Consider the following 17,792-nt stretch of genomic DNA (forward strand, 5'->3'; position numbering starts at 1 on the left):
CGAGTGTAAAAAATGAAGATTTTGAATTTTCTCCTTCACTTTGCTGCTATTCCTGTGAAGCACCTAAAGGGTTAACAAACTTTTTGAATGTCATTTTGAATACTTTGAGGGGTGCAGTTTTTATAATGGGGTAATTTATGGGGTATTTCTAATATGAAGGCCCTTTAAATCCACTTCAAAACTGAACTGGTCCCTAAAAAATTCAGATTTTGGAAATTTTGTGAAAAATTGGAAAATTGCTTCTGAACTTTGAAGCCCTCTGATGTTTTCCAAAAGAAAAAAACATGTCAACTTTATGATGCCAACATAAAGTAGACATATTGTATTTGTGAATCAATATATAATTTATTTGGAATGTCTGTTTTCCTGACAAGCAGAGAGCTTCAAAGTTAGAAAAATGCGAAATTTTCAATTTTTTCATCAAATTTTGGAATTTTTCACCAAGAAATGATGCAAGTATCGACAAAAATTTACCACTAACATAAAGTAGAATATGTCACGAAAAAACGATCTCGGAATCAGAATGAAAATTAAAAGCATCCCAGAGTTATTAATGCTTAAAGTGACAGTGGTCAGAATTGCAAAAAATGCTCCCGTCCTTAGGGTTATAATGGGCTCCGTCCCCAAGAAGTTAAGGGTTAAATTAGCTATCCTATATTTTAAGTGGACATATAAGTTACATGTGAAAAAGTATTATCGAAATATCTCCAGCTGTTTGGAAGTTATGCAGTAACATATATTTCCCATAGACTTGTATGGGACTTTAAACAAAACCCCCAACCCTGGCAAACAGGGGTTAAAAAGGTTTAAATTACCTATACTGTGTTTGTTGTTGACATATTAGTAACATGTGTGCCAAGATCCATGTTAATATCTTTAGCCGTTTGGACATGATGCTGGAACATACACACACTCACACACATACACACATTGAGGGGAATTTATCAAAACTGGTAAGGGACTTTTTTTGCTAATTCTATGCGCATATATTGTCGCATGTGCGCCAAAGCAACTTTCCGTGTGACTTTTTGAAGGCAGTGGCTTTTGAGCATATTTTTTTCAAAACCCTAGGTAAGCAAGTTTTCAATATTTCACTTTGCAGTAGTAGTGAATTTATTATAGCGATATTCGCAAAAAGAGTTGAACGGAAGTAAAAAATACTGCAGAGCAAAGCAAATAAAATCCTGTCTTCTGAAAACCACTTATGTATGCAATATCAATGGGCATGGTAAAGTATGTGAGGTGATTTTCAAAGTTTGACTTTCGTGTGCAAAATTTACCAATGCTGTGCAACATTTTGATAAATTTTGCGCACGAAAGAAAAACCAAGGCAAAAAAGAAACTACTTATATAATGACTTTCTGAAGTAACCTTGGATAAATTCCCCTCATTGAGTTATATATATATATATATATATATATATATATATATATATATATATATACACAAATCAAAAAATGTTGCAGTACCTTTTTTTATTGGACTAATACGGCTACTCAAATTTACTATATATATATATATATATATATATATATATATATATATATATATATATATATATATATTTGAGTTCATTTGACTAATTCCATTGCCTCTTCTCATGTCACCAGTCATTTTTGTGATGCTTGGGTTGTGCTATGCATTGTCCGAATCATTGATTGTTTTATTAATAGTGTTCTCTTTTCCTTTGCCCACTGGGTAAAAGGTATAAAAATCATTATGTGGGATGTTCTCAGTATGGATACCCCTGTAATATGTGGATATAAACATGATATTAGTTTACTATATAGTAGAGGATGGAGAGAATGGTGTGTTCCCCAAATTAATTGGTTATAATCTCATCTCCTTTGGGGTTTTCCCCTTTTGGGGTCTTAAGTCTGTTTATCCAATAGTCAGCTGTTTTCCCCCCCTCAGGATAATCCTCTTCCCGTCTCTGAAGCAAACTAGGCTGAGTTCTGTTTAACCCCTGGAGGACGCAGCCCATTTTGACCTTAAAAGGGTAGTCCGCCTCTAGACATGTTAACCCTTATCCAAAGGATAGGGGATAAGATGTCTGATCGCGGGGGTCCCGCTGATTGGGATCCCGGAATCTCTGCTGCAGCACCCTGCTGACATTACTGCACAGAGCAAACTCACTCTGTGCGTAATGATGGGTGATACAGGGGCCGGAGCATCGTGATGTCATGGATCCGCCCCTTGTGATGTCACAGCCCGGCCCCTTAATCCAAGTCTATGGGAGGGGGCGTGACGGCCGCCACGCCATCTCCTGTAGACTTGTATTGAGGGGGCGGGCTGCAAAGTCATGATGGGCGGAGCCATGACATCACGATGCTCCGGCCCCTGTATTGCCCGTCATTACGCACAGAGCAAGTTTGCTCTGTGCAGTAATGACAGCGGGGTGCAGCAGAGATCTTGCGGGGTGCAGCCGAGATCAGACATATTATCCCCTATCCTTTGGATAGAGGAAAAGATGTCTAGGGATGGAGTACCCCTTTAAGGATGCAGCCGTTTTTTTCAAATGTAATCAGTGTCACTTTATGCATTAATCACTATGGGATGCTTTAACTTATGAATTTGATTTCAAGATAGTTTTTTCGTGACATATTCTACTTTATGTTTGTGGTAATTTTTCGTCAATACTTGCATCATTTCTTGGTGAAAAATTCCAAAATTTCATGAAAAGTTAAAATTTTTCTAAATTTGAAGCTCTCTGCTTGTAAGGAAAGTGGACATGCTTCATAAATGATATGTTGATTCACATATAAAATATGTCTAGTTTGTGTTTGCATCATAAAGTTGACATATATTGATTCATTGAAGACATCAGTGGGCTTCAAAGTTTAGCAGCAACTTTACAATTTTTCACGAAAATTTCAAAATCAGAATTTTTCAGGGACCAGTTCAGTTTCAAAGTGAATTTGAGGGTCTTTATGTTAGAAATACCCCATAATGGACCCATTTATGAAAACTGCTCCTGCAAACTATTAAAAATGACATTCAGAAAGTTTTTTTTTAACCATTTATATGTTTCACAGGAACAGCAGCGGAGAAGAAAATTCTAAATCTTTTTTACACTAACATGTTTTTGTAGACCCATTTTTTTTTCAATTTTAGAAGGAGTTAAAGGAGAAAAAAAACAGTAAAATTTAACCTAAAAGTAACTAAATAACCCATATGTGGATTTTGCTGAAATGGTTTTTGAGGGGCATGTCTTATTTAGGAAGCCCCCATGGTGCCAGAACAACAACAACAAAAAAGACATAGTACACTCTAGTGTTACAGTGAGCCTTAACACTAGAGATGAGCAAATCGAAGTTGACTAATCCAAATTTGTTACGAATTTCCTGAAAAATATATGCGAATATCCCCACAATTCTATCACGCGAATCATTTCGTTAAACTCCATTTAGTGCCGTCCAGGCTCCAGAGCATCTAAAATGGCAGATCCACATGTGAGGACATGGGGCAAGGAACTCTGGGAAGGCGGGAAGGCGGGAAGCAAGATGAATCCAATAAACAAGAAGGATGGGCAAGAAAGTACAGGCCTCCAGCTGCTCCAAAAATTGGGAAAGATGAATATGTAAAACTTGACTTTTATTCCATTAGATTAAAACCATCGATATCCATAATCATAAAACACAAAAAGGAAAAACAAACAACGCGCTTCGAGCCTAAACTATCTCTTAGTCGTGGCACAAGACTATACGGTCATGTGCCCCTTATATAGTATGTATTCTAAATGAGCCCAAACGGAACCAGGATACCTGGAAACCGGAAAATGAATGAAGTGATCAGTCCTTGCTCTGTTGAAACAAAGCCACAAAAAGCGGAGTGGACACTGGAATGGAATAGGTGGCTGGGCATATTTTATGTATATCGCATCTAATGTGCATATGGCCCAAACCACATAATGAAAAAGTAAAACAAAAAAATAACCAACAGACAAAAAGAAATATATTTGTATGTGAACAATATATATATATATATATATATATATATATATATATATATATATATATATACATACTAAGAAGGGCTATGTTAGAAATCTCCGGCCCTATAAAGAAGGGGCATGGTAATGACAGTGAACATTTAGTTGTCTAATGTTGTACATTGCAAAGCCCAACTGTATGAGTATGCATAAATGTCCCATTAGTTACAAGATACTTGTCGACCAAGCTCAATAAGTTTCTAGCAGTATGCGTGCCGAACAACACCAGCAACTGGACATGTGTTATGTCTTGGAATAAGACAATATTCAGGTGCAAAATAGTGGCATACAATATCGCAGTATCATGACAGGTCCCCCAATGGAAGAATAGACCATGGAACCTGGCATTCAGAATAGTGCCACACACTCCAGCCGGAAGTGTGTGGCAATGTCCCGAATAGCCAAAATCAACATATAATGTCTAAATAGACAGGAATGTAACCAAACTAAAGTTGTAATGTACAGGCCCATGTCCGTGGTATAACACAATGATATGTGCGCCCTAAACTTCCCCCAGCATAGTAAACACATGTGTGTAAAAACACGTAAAAAACGTTGTGTATGAATATGAGCCTGATTGTATGCAGACATATGGTAGCAATATGGACAGGTGATTAATAGAAGAATTGGATAAGAGGATGCAACAGGTGCACCTAGTCGCGTTGCACCTGTAGCATCCTTTGGTTGCCAACCAATTTTTATCTGTAACTTTAGATGTGAATTCACTTGGGGATAAAATATCCCGAAAGGAATGTCCTTTTTTGGCATCAAGACGAGTACCGTTTTGCAGCAGGGATGCCACATGATCATCCTGATGTAAGATGGGCAAATGTTTCCGTATGATGGAACAAATATTCTGAAAATCACTACTGAATGGTGTGGAAAAAGTATCAGATTGTGCAGAATCAGATATGGGCTCTTGTAAATAGGCTTCCCTTTCCCTTGAGTCAGTTATACATCAGGCTCTGTTTAATGTAGCTTGTGTGTAGCCTCGTTTCTTGAGTGCACAATATTTCGGCAAGTTGTCTGGTATGCCTGTATGGTGGAAGAAGCTCTTTTTGTACATATGAATTCTCCAACTGGGAGGTTGCGGGTTGTATGTAGGGGATGGCAACTTTTCGCATGTAGAATATTATTGCCAGTACTTGGTTTGCGGAATTGCTTGGTATGTACCCTATTGTTCAAGATGTCTCCTGTGAGAGTTAAATCCAGAAAATTGCTTTCTTTGTCATCAAAATGATAAGTTAACTTTAAATTGTGGCAGTTGTCATTAATGTAGCTTACAAATAAGAGGGCTTGTTCCTCTGTCCCCCTCCACACCAGGAGGAGGTCATCTATATATCGGCCATACCACCCCACAAGGGGGCGGAAGATGTTGTTGGCCGAATATAGATGTACCTCCTCCCAGTGGGACATGTATAGATTCGCTAGAGACGGGGAAAATTTCGCCCCCATGGGGCATCCTGTAATCCGGAAAAAATATTGTCCATCAAAGGAGAAAAAATTGTGTTTCAGCACAAATAGGGGTACATCCAGCATGTATTGTTTTAGTGTGATGTTGTAGTTTGAATAATTATTAAGATGAAAACCCACAGCTGATACGGCAGATTCATGCGGAATACAGGTATTTAACGCTGTGACATCGCATGATAGCCATCTGTCCTTGTTAGTCCAAGAAAAAGATTGAAAAGCTTGTAATAATGTTATGGTATCTTGGATGAAGCCCATGGTTGTGCACACAAGGGGTTGGAGGAGGTGATCCAACCATTCACCTAAATGTTCCTGAAGCAAACCGATGCCTGCCACTATGGGACAAAGCGGGGGAGGAAACATTTGTTTATGTGTCTTGGGAAATCCATGAAAAGTTGGACGTATAGGAAAATCGGGTAAAAGGTAGTTTTTTTTTGTTTTTCCGTAATGATACCCAGATGTACCCCTTCGACTAACAGCTTTTCCATTTTCATTTTGACTGTAGCAGTTGGATTTGATGTGACTTTCCTATATGTTGTAATGTCTTCAAGCTGTTGGAGAATGAGTTTCTTATAGAGTTCCTTGTCTAGTATAACCACTGAACCCCCTTTGTCCGCTTGCATTATGATAATGTTTTCGTTCTTAGCCAATTCTTGAAGCGCACAAGATTGTTGTCTGTTCAAATTGGGGGTAGTGGTATCAGGTGTGTGAAATAAAGCTTTCAAATCTTTTTCCACCTTCATTTGAAAACTATCCACAGAATCTGTCCTGGATTGTACCAGGTAAAAGGATGGGTTACTTATGGAAAAAGTAAGTTTTGTGTCACTGAACAGAGGTTCCATATTATGAGACATGGATGTGTGTTGCAGATCCATAAGAGCTAGCAGAGTACTTTGGTCCTCAAAGGAGGATAATAAGGGAAGAGAAGAAGTGCCAATAGTATTAAGAAAATCTTTTTGATGAGATATAGTGTTGTCATGAACATGTTCAAACCCTAGACTATCTGGTGTTTCGTATTGAAGAAAATGTTTCTTAACAGTGAGAGCCCTCACAAAGCGATTGACATATTTGATTGTTTGGTATAGATCCCCTCTCTTAGTGGGGACAAAAGTGAGTCCTTTTTTAAGAATGCCAATTTGTGTAGCAGATAAAATCTTGGCTGATGGATTGACAACAGAAAAATCATCATGTGACATATTGTTCAGTGTCTCCGTCTGTTCCTTGTGCTTGTTCTTATGTTTGCGCCCTGCTCTTCTGGTGGACCCATGTTTTTTTCTTTTTCCTTTTTCTTTTGCGGGCCCGTCCCTAAAAAAGACTGGGGAGGTAATGTAATATTCAGGGGTACAATTGAATCATAGGACTGAGTATTTCTTTGCTTCGGATTTCTAGGAACATTAGGGACTGTGTAGCCTTCATTGTCTGAAAAATATGTGCAATTATCTGTACTGTCGTTGTCCGAGGAACTAAAGGTAAGATTCTTAGGGGTACACGTATTAGTATAATTGTTAGAATTCTTAAGAATTAATCGTGGAGTGGATCTCTTGTGTCTTTGCCATGTGTAAACACGTTTTCCCAGTGGTATGAACACCAAACATGACCTTATGTATATATATTAATCACCTGTCCATATTGCTACCATATGTCTGCATGTAATCAGGCTCATATTCATACACTGCGTTTTTTACGTGTTTTTACACACATGCATTTACTATGATGGGGGTAGTTTAGGGCGTGCATATCATTGTGTTATACCAAGGACATGTGCCTATACATTATAAATTTAGTTTGGTTACATTCCTGTCTATTTAGACATTATATGTTGACTTTGGCTTTTCGGGACATTGCCACACACTTCCGGCTGGAGTGTGAGGCACTATTCTGAATGTCAGGTTCCATGGTCTATTCCTCCATTAGGTGACCTGTCATGAAACTGCGATATTGTATGCCACTATTTTGCACCTGAATATTGTCTTATTCCAAGACATAACACATGTCCTGTTGCTGGTGTTGTTCGGCACGCACAACTAAGTTTTCACTGTCATTACCATGCTCCTTCTTTATAGGGCCGGAGCCTTCTAACATAGCCCTTCTTAGTATATATATATATATATATATATATATATATATATATATATATATATTGTCCACATACATATATATATTTCTTTTTGTCTGTTGGTTATTTTTTTGTTTTACTTTTTCAGTATGTGGTTTGGGTCATATGCACATTAGTTTTAATATACATAAAATATGCCCAGCCAGTTTAGGCTCGAAACGCGTCAGTTGCTTTTCCTTTTTGTGTTTTATGATTATGGATATCCGATGGTTTTAATTTAATGGAATAAAAGTCAAGTTTTACATATTCATCTTTCCACATTTTTGGAGCAGCTGGAGCCCTGTGCTTTCTTGCCCACCCTTTTTGTCTATTGGATTCCGGGACCCGACCCGCTGTTTGCCTGCTCTGCTCTCCACATCATTTGGGACTTCTGTTCATGCAGTACTTCACAGTGGTGAGCTGAATTTGTTTTTCTTTTTCTTATTCTTAGGCAAGATGAATCACATGCAGGATGCAGCCTATCAGCAGCCAGTCACTCCTGTGTCACAGCCCTATATAATCGGCAGCCATATTCCGGATTGTCACTTCATTCATTCACTGAGAGATAGAACGGAAATCCTGTGTGTGTCACACAGAAATGCTTTTTCCAGCAGCATTTCACCTCCTAGTCACATCAGTGTTCTGGTGGACAGAAAGCAGTGTGTTTTTTCACAGAAAATATTTTTTACTGCAGCCATTAACCTCCCAGTCACTTTCTACAGCATTGTATTACAGAGAGGGGCAGAGAGCTGTGTGTTGCCTCATACATTTCAACAAGCTGGCTCATCTTGATGAAGTTTAAGAGAAAGGAGGAATAATTGTGTGTGCTTTTTTCCATAACAAATGGTCTGCTGGTTATACTAGTCTGTAGATGGTATTATACCCATATGTCCATTTCTAATAATCTTTGAGAGAGTGCAATTTTGGGTTTAGTAGACAGTGACTATGTACTGCAGGTGTTGTACAAAAAAAAGTTTTTTTTTAAAGCGTACTGTAGCGCATTTTTCTGCCCACATAAGTGCATACCACGTACGTACATCCAGGTAGTGTACTATTTTGTACCTGATAATCTGTCAAGGGCCTAGATACTGTGAATGTCCAGGCAAAAGGAATCACCGGCTGGTGTGTTACTCCAATACGTTTTTTTTAAAGTGTACAGTAACACATTTTTCTGCCCTCATAAGTGCATACCACATATTTTCATTTAAGTAGTGTACAATTTTGTACCTGTTAATCTGTCAAGGGCCTACATACTGGGAAAGTCCAGGCAAAAGTACTCACCTGCTGCTGTTCTAGACAAATACTGTTTTAAGCGTAGTGAAGCGTATTGAACTCCCCTCTTATACGCACTAAGTATGTCAGGCACAGAAGTTTCAGGATGTGCTCAGAGTGGTGGTAGAGAAGTAAATTCATCAGGCGCAGGCAGAGGTCGCAGCAGACTAGGGGCTAGTGGCAGCAGGATTCGCAGCAAGAGGCCTGAGCTCCCGGCATCGGCATGCGGTCGTGTCTAAACCAGCAACCCATCTGCCATCATCGATTGGCTAACATGGTCATCCTATTCATCACAAGTGACATCTGTTACCCCCAGTCAACAGTCGGTGGGTTCCTCAGACACAACCCTCAGTTGGCATGGCCCGGTCCTCACATTGCCTCTGTCCTATGCTGTTCCCTCCCCTAAAAAATTATCCTATTTTGTGGGTTCAGCTCCCCTATTCAGTGAGGATGATCTAATAGAGGACCGTCAGCAGCAACTGCCCATCCAAGATGTGGAGGAGACAAGTAGTGATGAGGAGAGTGACGTGAGAGGCGTTGTTTCCAGCGTTCGGGGTCCCGAAGCAGACACTGTTGAGGAACGTGAGGAGGATATCAGTGATGTGCAGACACTTGTTGATGATAATGAAGACGATCGCAATTGGGAGCCGGGTGCAAAAGGGGCTTCATCATCATCATCATCATCATCAGGAGAAGAGGGTTGCAGGTTGGCCGTGAGGCAGCAGCTGAGCCAGTAAGATGGTAGCATAGTTGGCAGTCAGCATTGTTCCAGAAGTGGAAATTCTGGAGCCAAATGTGCCTGGTGGAAACCACCTGCTTCGCGGCAGCCTACCTTCCCGGGAGGTAGTGAAACAGGAGATTGTGGCAGTAGCATTCAATAAGTGCGGACTGTTGTTGGGAAAATCAGCTACTCGGCGGTGTGGCAGTTTTTCATCAAGCATCCAGTAAAGGTTAACATAGCCACATGCAGGATATGTCGGCAGAAGCTAAAGGGTGGTCAGGGTCCCAATGTTGGCACCACGGCCCTGCGCCAACATATGCTGCGCCACTATAAAGCGTCCTGGGAGAACCTTGGCTCCGATGTACTGGTCCAGCCTGCTGCATCACCGAGTGGCACGCCACTCCCTGTTTCAGCCAGCCAAGGCTCCACCACCTCAGCGGAAAAGATCTGTGTGTCATACCCTCCTTATGTCACTCCAGATGTTCCTGTTCCTCCTACGTTTAGTCAGTCATTCCGCCAACAATCCATCGGCAAAGCTATGTCCAAGAGACAACAGTAGCGTGCACTCATCCAACGACACAGAAGCTGAATGTGCTCCTGTCCAAGCTGCTGTTGCTGCAGTCCCTCCCTTTTCAGTTAGTGGACTCTGCACCTTTCAGCGAACTGATGGCTTGTGCCGAGCCGAGGTGGAGAGTGCCAAGCCGTCATTTCTTTGAGAAGAAGGCAGTATCCGAACTTCCCCTTTGCGGAAGAGAAGAGGAGGCAGTCCATGAGCCTGTCAGTGTGTACCAAAGTGTACGGCAGCGCTGATGTCTGGAGCTATAAATACAGTCAGGGACAATATCTGTTTTGTACGGCCCACTGGGTGAATGTGGTTCCTGCACAGCCACAACACCAACTTGGACAGGTCACGCCGCTTCCTCTACCACGCTCTCAGGCCATTGGTCCTGTGACAGTGTGCAACTCCGCCTCCTCATCCTCCACCGTGTCCTCAGCCTCCACTGCCCAGACAAGTATCAGTGCCCCTTCAGCATACCATGTGTGCAGGGCACAGCGGTGTCACACTGTTCTTTAAATGGTTTGCCTTGACGAAAAGAGTCACACAGGGGAGGAGCTGCTAAAAGTCATTCATAAAGAAATCGGTGCATGGCTTACTCAACGAAAACTGGAAATGAGAACCATGGTGACTGCTGCGACAGGGAGGGCTGAGCCATGTGCTTTGAATGGCACACATGTTCAATCTGGTTGTCAAGCGGTTCCTGAAGTGTTCCCCCATTTGCAAGACAACCTAACCATGGGAAAGAAACTTTGCATGCACTTCAGTCACACATACACCGCAAAGTACCCCCTGTTTGAGCTGCAACGTCAAAACGGTAACCCCAACATAGTCTGATTTGTGACGTTGCCACACGTTGGAATTCCACCCTCCATATGTTGGACCGACTATACGAACAGAGAAAAGCCATCACCAATTTCTTGATGATCAAAACGGATAGTGATACTCCCCTGTGTAACTTCAATGTTAATCTGGGACAGCTCATACGTGACACCTGCCATTTGCTAATGCGCTTTGAGGAAGCAACATTATTAGTAAGTCGCCAGGATTATGGGATGAACAACAACATCCCACTGCTTTATTTCCTACAACAAGTGTTGGAAACGATGGCTGGTCTGGGCAATGGAGACTACATCTCAGGGCCACATGAGCCCTGTGGGGGCTGAGCTGGAGGATGAGGGGGAGGGGCACAGTGGAGCACAGTTTAGGTTTTGCCAAATGGGTGGATTTTTAGTTATCTGACAGGAGAGGAGGAGCAGGAGCAGACAGAAAAGCTAGAGGGTTATGAGGAAGGTGAGACAGAGGACCCAGACACACCGTGGCAGTATGCAGTGGAGATGGAGGCAGGGAGTCCCTCCGAGTCACTTGCACAAATGGCACGATGCATGCTCACTTGCTTATGTAGTGACTGCTGAACTGTCACCATTTGGCGGCAGGATGACTTCTGGCTCTCCACCTTATTGGACCCTTGTTACTGCCACAAAATGGGGAACTTTTTACAACCACTGAGAGGGACGACAAACTGACCTACTACAGAGACATCCCACGTAGTAAACTTGGGAATCTAACATAAATCTTAAATTTAAAGAAATCAATGTAATATTTTCAAGACTGAGGCCATATGGTCGTCAACATCATATTATCTGTGGTATTATCACAAGTATCCAATGAAACAACTTGGAGCAATAACAATGAACCTTAACTGATTAAATGAAACATTTGCACTTTCATAGTCAGGGGGTGCTGAGAGGCAGTGGCTGGAACATGTGATATCTCACCTAGCGGTGGACCGCCAGCTCGATGCTCAGCAGAATGGGAACTAAAAAAATTAAAATAAATTCAAATTAAATAAAATAAAAATTACATTAAAAATCTCTTTATTCTCTTCAATTTTGACATCATATGGACTCCCTGCTGCCACATCGACGCTCTGCAGCAGAGATTCTAATAGCAATGCCTGTAATCTGCATGTCATGCTAAATAACACTATTATTTCACTAACACAGCACACTCCCTATGCGTGTTAGGACAAGACAAAGTGCTCTACACCCCTATTAAGGCTCTCAGTAGGGTAGAAATAGCCGTTTCTAATAGTGATTTGCCGCAAAAATATTCCACCCGAACCATATCGGCCAAATCAAATTTTTCAAAAGTTTGCTCATCTCTACAAGTGTTTGGCGAATTTTTCAAAAGTTTGCTCATCTCTACAAGTGTTTGGCGAATTTTCGCTAAAGTTGGACGTGAAAATGAAAAATTCTATTTTTTTTTCAATTAAATGCTGGTGTTACCCCAAATTTTTCATTTTCACAAGGGAAAATAGATTAAAAAATGTCCCCCAAATTGTGTAACCCTATTTCTCTTGAGTAAGGAAATACTTCATATGTGAATGTATAGTGTTCTGTGGGTGCACTTGAGGGCTCAGTAGGGAAGGAGTGTCATTGGGCTTTTGGAGAGCGAATTTTACTGAAATGGTTTTTGGGGGGCATGTCTCAATTAGGAACAGCACAAAAAAAAACTCATGGACACTATTTGGGAAACTACACCCCTCAAGGAATATAACAAGGGGTACACAGGGGCATAACTTAGCCATTGGTACATGATTCCTGCTGAATGATTTCAGCAGGCATCTCGTTCCATTCACTGACCGGTTAGTGGCAGTGAATGGAAACATTCAGGAAATACAGGTGCACATGGGGTATGGTCCGACCACACAGCGCAGAACAGTCACTTGTGGTACAGACCGCAAATGGCCCCAAAAAAGGTGAAAAATTTTTAATAAAAACCTGCACCACAAAAATTAAGTAGCAGGCAGAACCAAGCACTGATGGATCACAGATCAGTGGTCTCCAAACATCCCCAGATGTTACTAAACTACAATTCCCAGCATGCCCAGACAGCTTTTGGCAGTTCGGGCATCCTGGGAGTTGTAGTTTTGCAACATCTGGAGGGCCACAGTTTGGAGACCACTGACAGAACCCCACATCAGTACATGGTGCTGCAAAAAAAAAAATGTGTCACTTAAACCAGTGGTCTCAGATGTTGCAAAACTACAAATCTCAGCATGCCCTGGCAGCCAACAGCTGTCTGTGCATGCTGGGAGTTGTAGTATAGCGACATAAGGAGGCCCACAGTTTGCAGAAATCATTGCATGGTGACAATCAGCTGTCCAAGACAGCTGATGTCACATAGACAGGAGCATTAAGAAGGGGAGGGGGGGTTATAGAGGTCTTTCTGGACTTGTGTGATGTTTTATTTCACACAGAGCTTACACAGCTCTGATCTCCTCACAGATCTCCCTGCACTGAGAAGATCAGAGCTGTGAAAGGCAGTTAATTCAACTGCCTTTGCTGTGATTGGTCAATCTGGATTTAAATGCTTAGACAGTTTAGCTTCAGGACCAGCCATACCTGCTGATTAGGATGAGCCGGTTCGTCCTGTGTGGGCAACCAGTTAATGAAAATAATGGAGGAACAAAAATACTAATAAACAATGAAAATAAAGAAGAGAAAAAATAAAAAAGGCAAAAAGCAAGCAAGCATTGTAAAATAGGTCATAATATTTTAATTTATTTAAAGATAACACCATTACGCTTTGTATTTACTCATTGGGACAACTCATAAAGGGCAAGAAGCATGCACCAAGGTACTGCAGGGTCCCCACCTTTTAAAGTTTTGGAGACAAGGCCACTCCAGGATCTTAATGTGCTTCTTCCTGAGCCAGTCATGCTGGAATACCCATTCAAGACCCATTTTCCCTGGCTGAAAGAAAGAGGTTCAAAAGATTTAAGTATGCATGGCCCCATCCATTGTCCCTTTGGTAGTGAAATTGTCCTGTCCCTTAGCAAAAAAAATTCCCCTGAAGCATAATGTTTCCATCTCCATATTTAACAGTGGGACTAGTATTCCTGGGTTTATAGTCAGCATTCCTCCTTTTCCAGATAAGATAAAGAGTTGCTTTAATGCTCAACTCAATTTTGGTTTAATTTCAGGACAGCACATTCACTTAGTTCTCTTCTGCATCACTTAGATGTCCGTTGGCAAACTTCAAACAGGCATGTACATGTGCTTTCTGAAGCAGGGGAATATTTAGGGCACTGCAGGATTTCAATCCATCTTGACGTAATGTGTTACCAATTTTTTCCTAGGTGACTATGGTCCCAGCTGTAAGAGGTCAAAGACAAGATTCCCCCATGTAGTTCTGGGCTGATTCTTCACTGTTCCCACGATCATTGAAACTGCACAAGGTGAGATCTTGCATAGAGACCCTGACCAACTTCTCATCAAGTCTTTTGAAGGTCTACAATTTTGTCCCTGACAAGATTTTACAGCTTATACAGGTGTTTAGTCTTGGCCATAGTGAAGAGTTTGGAATCTTAATGATTCAATATGGGAACAGGAGTATTTTATTAACGTTAAGAGAGTGCTCCTAATCTCAGCTTGTTAATATTATTAAAGACTCCTGGGAGACAGAAATCTTGCTGATTCATACGGGATCAAATACTTAAGGAAATCAATTCAGAACATATTTGAAATGTTGTTTTTTTTTTTGCTGTTGTTATTCTTTCCACACTGTTAAAATAAATCTACTGTAACATAGGACAGGAAATAGTGCGCCCTGAACTCTCTTAAGATCCCCTGTCCCTGCCAGTTGAAATTCAGAGCAAATACTGAAAGACAAACAAACACAAACTGTGAATAGCAGGTAGGCTGGCAATTTATATGCACCTAAGAAGGGTGTGAATGCAGGTAGCAGATATGATAGGCTCAAATCCAAGGTTCCTGATAGGACAGGGCATTGCCAGTTTATGCATGATGCTTTAGCCAAACACCAGAAAACATAATCCTTCAGGCAGAACTAGGTTGAGTCGATACACCTGCCATTAAAATTATATACTTTTAATTTCTTTGTCAGTGGGCAAATGTACAAAATCATACATCAAATAATTTTTTTCTTTACAATAGGAGCAGAGACTTTTTCTTTCAGAGGAGTTCCTGCTCCTGTATGTACTTTCTTTGGCACCCTGGCTATCTATGAATGGGGCCACAGAAACTATGTACATAAGCAAAGACTAGTTTCAAAATTAGAAGTCCCTGCTCCTATAGGTATTGACTGATGAGGGATACACTCTAAGGTTGGGTTCACACTACGTTTTCTCCCATACGGGAGCGCATAAGGCAGGGGGGAGCTAAAACCTCGCGCTCCCGTATGCCTTCGTATGCGCTCCCGTGTGTCATTCATTTCAATGAGCCGGCCAGAGTGAAACGTTCGGTCCGGTCGGCTCATTTTTGCACCGTATGCGCTTTTCCCCCCGGACCTAAAACTGTGGTCAACCACGGTTTGAGGTCCGGTCGTAAAAGCGCATACGGCGCAAAAATGAGCCGACCGGACCGAACGTTTCACTCCGGCCGGCTCATTGAAATGAATGACACACGGGAGCGCATACGAAGGCATACGGGAGCGTGAGGTTTTAGCCGTATGCGCTCCCATATTGGAGAAAACGTAGTGTGAACCCAGCCTAAGTCTCATTGCTTAAATCACATTGGTCCTCATTACTAGTAATTCAACAATTTCTTTCTGGTTTTGCATTAAAATTGTGTTGTGCATTGCCTGTGCCAGATTTTGTGACCAAAATAATCCCGAAACCCGACCAACTCTCTGTTTTACTCAGAAAACCCAAAAATGTGGCATGGCGGCTGGGGAAAGGGGCACAGCATGAAAAAGAGGCGTGTCTCCGACCGTTTCGAGAAACAAAACAAAACAAATTTACTAGTGATCTCACATGAAATGTGGCAGATTTTAGCTCTGGAAAATGAGCAGGTGTAAAAAAATAAAACCTAGGGAAAAGCACCAAATTTGTAGCTACCATGGAAAAATACCTGTTGAGGGGAAAATATCCCAAAAATACATCTACACTCTTCCCTTAGTAAATCAGGGCCATTAACTGAGCAAGACTAAAAAGTATTAAGGAGCTACAGCTCCCACAACAGTCAAATATTTAGTAAGTTGCTTTGTTGATTGTGTCTGTAATGTAAGTAGTTTTCCTGTGAAATAAACAACCTGTGTATGGTGTCAAAAAGTATAATAAAGCAAATTACTAGTATAATGTTAACTTATTGGCCTGCTGGGAATAACACCAGTGATGTGAAGAGGAGAGCTTGTATTACTGCTCATTATGTGTATATGTATATATATATATATATATATATATATATATATATATATATATATATATATATAGTAAAAGAAGAAAAGTTGCAGCACAGCTCTAATTAACAAAGTGTGGGTTCCAGCATTTAGACCTGATCAGGGTTCTTCATAGACAAAAATTCTAATGACGCAGCACTCCAAAAAAAAAAAGGTGCATTTATTCACACATGTCTCAATACAGCAACGTTTCTGCTCCTATGCTCCAGCCAGGCTTGAAAATGGCTCCATAGGAGCAGAAGCGTTGCTGTATTGAGACATGTGTGAATAAATGCAACTTTTTTTAGGAGTGCTGCGTCATTGGAATTATATATATATATATATATATATATATATATATATATATATATATATATACTTAGATAAAGCAGCAGTGAGCTTGCTCTGAAATAAACTACTGTGACTGAGAAAGGCTTTCTGCTGACTTATCTTTGTGTGTTTCTTTGGCTACTTTGTTATAACATACCTGATGAACTGACCTGTATTTTTGGAAGCTTACAGTTTAACAACATGTCTTTTATGCCAGTCTGTTATTGAAAATTGTCATAACTGCAAGTATTATTTTGTTTTTCTTAATGAGAACAATAAGATTTAGTTCAACTGGCTAAAACAGTGCAATTTTTTGTTATTTTATTTTTCATCACTTTTAAGCTTTCAGTCCTATTCCAGAACACATGCCAAGTAGGGATTATGATTAACATGAAAAATGTGTAACCTTGATGTTCTTTTTTCATTGACAGGCTGCTCATATAATGTCTTTCTTGTAACCAAATGTGCGACTCCCCAGGACATATGAGAGAGCCAAATGTTACAATGGTATAAAGCTGTAAGATGGCACCAATTGAGATTTTATTACCCAAAGGATATGAGGCACACAGCAAACCTTTTCTTTGCTGTTCGCATCCAAATATAAAAGAGAAATTCACTAAGAGGGGCATGAATAAATCTCTAGGTAATTTCAGTTTCCATGTTTATTGTTTAGAAATTGCTCATAAAATGAAATGTATAATTTTTTGTAGGAAATATTTTCATAATTAATTATTTTTGGACAATAAGTGGGACTACTACATCAATATGGTATCACACATAATTCCATAAGCGCTTGTTGATTCTTTAAAAATGTTAATATAGTTAATGTTTTATGATGTTCTTTTTAGTGCCGCAATCTCTTTCTTTTGAAAGCCCTCAAACAAGTTTTTAGATCTCAGGAGCTTTTTTTCACTGATACAGCCAGTGCCACCAAAGATCAAACAGAAACTATTCATTACTAATGCATCAAATGCACTTTCTTAGGAGTCTATATACAGTGCCCAAACAGCAGTGTTTTCTCAATGACTATTTTTTTAAGCATTCAACACATTTAACATGACAAATATTTTTATGTGATTAAAAATGGTTACATTTTAATATTGTGTAATGTTATGCATGTTAACAGTTTAGTGATGGAGCCAGATTGAACCCAAAAATTAAATGCTGTACAAAA

The 17,792-nt window shown here is 40.4% G+C and overlaps 1 long non-coding RNA gene across 1 annotated transcript; it reads left to right on the forward strand.

Annotated features, from left to right (window-relative positions):
- Nucleotides 1–13,483: 13,483 nt before the first annotated feature.
- LOC130358013 (uncharacterized) lies at nt 13,484–17,253 on the forward strand. The gene is made up of 3 exons (XR_008889371.1): nt 13,484–13,654; nt 14,250–14,348; nt 17,050–17,253. It is a non-coding gene; the product is annotated as an uncharacterized LOC130358013 (long non-coding RNA).
- The last annotated feature ends 539 nt before the right edge of the window (nt 17,254–17,792 follow it).

The sequence above is a fragment of the Hyla sarda genome, chromosome 2 (assembly GCF_029499605.1).
Source record: "Hyla sarda isolate aHylSar1 chromosome 2, aHylSar1.hap1, whole genome shotgun sequence".
Taxonomy (NCBI): domain Eukaryota; kingdom Metazoa; phylum Chordata; class Amphibia; order Anura; family Hylidae; genus Hyla; species Hyla sarda.